Consider the following 4,244-nt stretch of genomic DNA (forward strand, 5'->3'; position numbering starts at 1 on the left):
ATTACTTATTAATTATCGTTAATGAGATGTAAGCTTAATTAAAAAAGAAAATAAATTGAAAAAAAAAAATCTCTTTTTACTAAGTTTTTTATATTGTTTTTAAATGTCAAAGATATATATGAATTTGCATGATCTCACATCTTCTATATTACATTAACTGGCGTAGGAATTCCATTTTTGCATATCATCAATAAAGCAATAGTGAATATCATGAATATAACTCTCTCCTTCTCCCACCCTCTTTTTCCCTCTGTTTGTCTCTTTCAGTCTCTCTCTCTCTCTCCCTCCTTCCTTTCTTCCCTCCCTTCCTTTCTCTCATCTTCCCTCTCCCTCCCTTCTTTATTCTTCTGTATGTCTACGTCTCTGTCTCTGTATGTCTCTCTCTCTCTCTCTCTCTCTTTCTCTCTCTCTCTCTCTCTCTCTCTCTCTCTCTCTCTCTCTCTCTCTCTCTCTCTCTCTCTCTCTCTCTCTCTCTCTCTCTCTCTCTCTCTCTCTCTCTCTCTCTCTCTCTCTCTCTCTCTCTCTCTCCTTCCTTTCTCTCTGTCACCTCTCTTCCCTCCCTCCCTCTTCTCTCTCTTTCTCTTTCTCTCTCTCTCTCTCTCTCTCTCTCTCTCTCTCTCTCTCTCTCCCTTTCTCTCCCTCCCTCCCTCCCTCCCTCTCTCCTTCCTCCTTCCTCCCCCCCTCCCCCCTCTCTCTCCCTCCCTCCCTCCCTCTTTCTCTCCCTTTCTCTCCCTCCCTCCCTCTTTCTCTCATCCTCCCGGCAACTCTGACGCATCTCATCAATATGTGGATTGATGTTTGAGAGCTCTAGACGCATTTTACTCCAGGCGTGTATCCCCATGTGGCTCCAGGCGGTCGGAGAAGTGGCAGGGAGGGCTAGATCCATTTTGCTTTACTCTCTATCTCTCTCTGTCTATTCACTATTGATTTATCTGTCTGTATGCCTGTCTATGTCTCTCTGTCAATCTTTTTTTGGGGGGGTTTCTCTTGGTCGGTCTATCTGTTTACTTTTTTTCTCTCTCTTTCTCTCTCTACTTACTATTGATTTATCTGTCTGTATGCCTGTCTGTATCTCTCTGACGATCTTTTTTCTTTGGTATCTCTTGGTCGACTATTTGCTTTGCTTTCTCTCTCTCTGTCTTTATTTACTATTGATTTATCTGTCTGTATGCCTGTCTGTGTCTCTCTGTCAATCTTTTTTTTTTTTGGTTTCTCTTGGTCGGTCTATCTGTTTACTTTCTCTCTATCTCTCTGTCTATTTACTATTGATTTATCTATCTGTATGTCTGTCTGTGTCTCACTGTCAATCTTTTTTTTTTTTTTTAGGTATCTCTTGGTCGATCTATTTGCTTTGCTTTCTCTCTCTCTGTTTCTATTTACTATTGATTTATCTGTCTGCATGCCTGTCTTTTATTTTTTTTTTCAATTTTTTTTTTTTTAGGTATCTCTTGATCGATCTATCTGCTTAACTTTCTCTCTCTCTGTCTATTTACTAGATCTATCTGTTGGTAAACTTGTCTGTCTCTGTCAATTTTTTTTTGTATCTCTAGGTCGGTCTATATGTTTACTATCTACTTGTCTATTTACTATTGATTTATCTATCTGTATGCCTGTCTGAGTCTCTCTGGCAACCTTTTTTACGTATGTATTCATGTATGTAATGTGATGTAATGTATGTAAATTTGTATGCATATATGTAAATGCGTGTATGTATGTATGTATGTATGTATGTATTTGTGTATATATGTCAATTTTTTTTTTTTAGGTATCTCTTGATCGATCTGTCTGTTTACTATCGGTCTATCAGCTTTACCTTTTGTCTATCTGTCTATTTACTATCGATTTATCTGTTGGTATACCTGGCTGTGCCTCTCTGTCAGTCTCTTGATCGATCTATCTGTTTATTATCAATCTATCAGCATATCTGGCTGCCTATCTATCTGTCTGTCAATCGGTGTATCTACGTCCTAGCCATTCGTCCATTCATCCGTCTATCTATCAATCTATCCATCTATCCACCAATCTACCCATCGATCAATATATCCATCTATCTATCAATCCATCTATCAATCTATCCACCTATCTATCAATATATCCATTTATCCATCAAAGTATCCATCTATCTATCCATCAATCTACCAATCTATCCATCTATCTATTAATCTATCCATCTATCAATCTATCTACCAATCTATCCATCTATCTATCAATCTATCCATTTATCTATCAATCTATCCATCTATGTATTTATATACCAATCTATCCATCTATCTACCAATCTATCCATCTATCCATCAATCTATCCATCAATCATTCTATCTATCCATCAATCTATCAACCTACCCTTCCCTTCGACCCTCTCCTCTCCTTCCTTCCAATGCAACTTGTCTGAGCTGACGAAACCAGAAATGCAAGTGATGTGTGAGATGGCTCTTTGGTTTTCAAAATCTTTTTTGCATAAGATATTCAGCGATGAAAGTGCGACTGCGGTAATTTCCCTGAGAAGAAGGAGCTGGCTGTGAGGGATTCGCCACCACAGGCAGTTGGGACGTCTTCTGAGACAGGACGGGGGAGGTGGAAGATATTTTCTTTTCTTAGATTTTCGTTGAAAGAGGAAGGGAGAGGAAGAGGTGGAGGTTGACGAGGAGGAGGAGGAGGAGGTGGAGGAGGAGAGGAGGGGAGGGGAGGGGAATGAGAGGAGGATGAGGATGAGGATGAGAAGGAGGAGAGGAGGAGGAGGAGGAGAAACAGGATGAGAGGAGGAGGAGGAGAAACAGGATGAGAGGAGGAGGAGGAGGAGAAACAAGACTCTCTGTGTCGCCCCCCGCCCACCCCCCCTCTCCCTCTCCAACCCTACACTCCTTCCTTTTTATTCCTTCTCTCCTTTTCTCTCTCGCCCTCTCCCTCTCTCCTTCCTTTTTCTCCTCTTCTACCTCCCTCCGTCCCTACCTCCTTTTTCGACTACTCTCCCTTCCTCTCTCAACCTCCTTCCGTCCCTCCCTCTGTCCCCCTCTCCTTTTTCCCTTTCTCTCCATTTCTTGCATTCTCCCTCCCTTTGTCTCCCTCTCCTTTTCCCCATTCTCTCCCTCTCTTGCCCTCTCCCTCCCTCTATACCTCTATCCTCTCTCATTTTTCCCATTCTCTCCCTCTCTTGCACTCTCCCTCCCTCTATACCTCTATTCTCTCTCCTTTTTTCCCATTCTCTCAATTTCTCTCCCTCTCTTGCACTCTCCCTCCCTCTATACCTCTATCCTCTCTCCTTTTTTTCCATTCTCTCCATTTCTCTCCCTCTCTTGCACTCTTCCTCTCCTTTTTCCCATTCTCTCCATTTCTCTCCCTCTCTTGCACTCTCCCTCTCCTTTTTTCCATTCTCTCCCTCTCGCACTCTCCCTCTCCTTTTTACCATTCTCTCCATTTCTCTCCCTCTCCTTTTTCCCATTCTCTCCATTTCTCTCCCTCTCTTGCACTCTCCCTCCCTCTGTCTCCCTCTCCTTTTCCCATTCTCTCCATTTCTCTCCCTCTCTTGCACTCTCCCTCTCCTTTTTCTCTTTCTCTCCATTTCTCTCCCTCTCTTGCATTCTCCCTTTCCTTTTTTCCATTCTCTCCCTCTCTTGCACTCTCCCTCTCCTTTTTACCATTCTCTCCATTTCTCTCCCTCTCCTTTTCCCATTCTCTCCACTTCTCTCCCTCTCTTGCTCTCTCCCTCCCTCTATACCTCTATCCTCTCTCCTTTTTCCCATTCCCTCCATTTCTCTCCGTCTCTTGCACTTTCCCTCTCCTTTTTACCATTCTCTCCATTTCTCTCCCTCTCTTGCACTCTCCCTCCCTCTGTCTCCCTCTCCTTTTTCCCATTCTCTCCATTTCTCTCCCTCTCTTGCACTCTCCACTCCTCAAAGTTTCTTCCCAGTCGGCCTCAAACTTTGCTTGGCGCTAAACCAACGCGGATGTGTTGAAAAGATAAACGCCCTTTCTGATGCTATTTTTTGGCTTCTCTCCCCCTTTCTCACTTTTGTTGTCTTGTATGATCTTTTTTTTTCTTGATCTCTTGCTAACCGTAGTTCGTCTGTGGTTTCCATTGTGTGTATTCGTGCTTGGCGATGGCACGGAGTAACGAGCTAAAACCCTTTCTCTTTCACACAGATACAAGCGCACGCATTTATAGATACACACGCATACACACACTTATAGACAAACACGCACACAGACACAGACTTATAGACACACACACTTTTAGACACACACTT

This window comes from Penaeus vannamei, chromosome 43 (genome assembly GCF_042767895.1).
Source record: "Penaeus vannamei isolate JL-2024 chromosome 43, ASM4276789v1, whole genome shotgun sequence".
Lineage (NCBI taxonomy): Eukaryota > Metazoa > Arthropoda > Malacostraca > Decapoda > Penaeidae > Penaeus > Penaeus vannamei.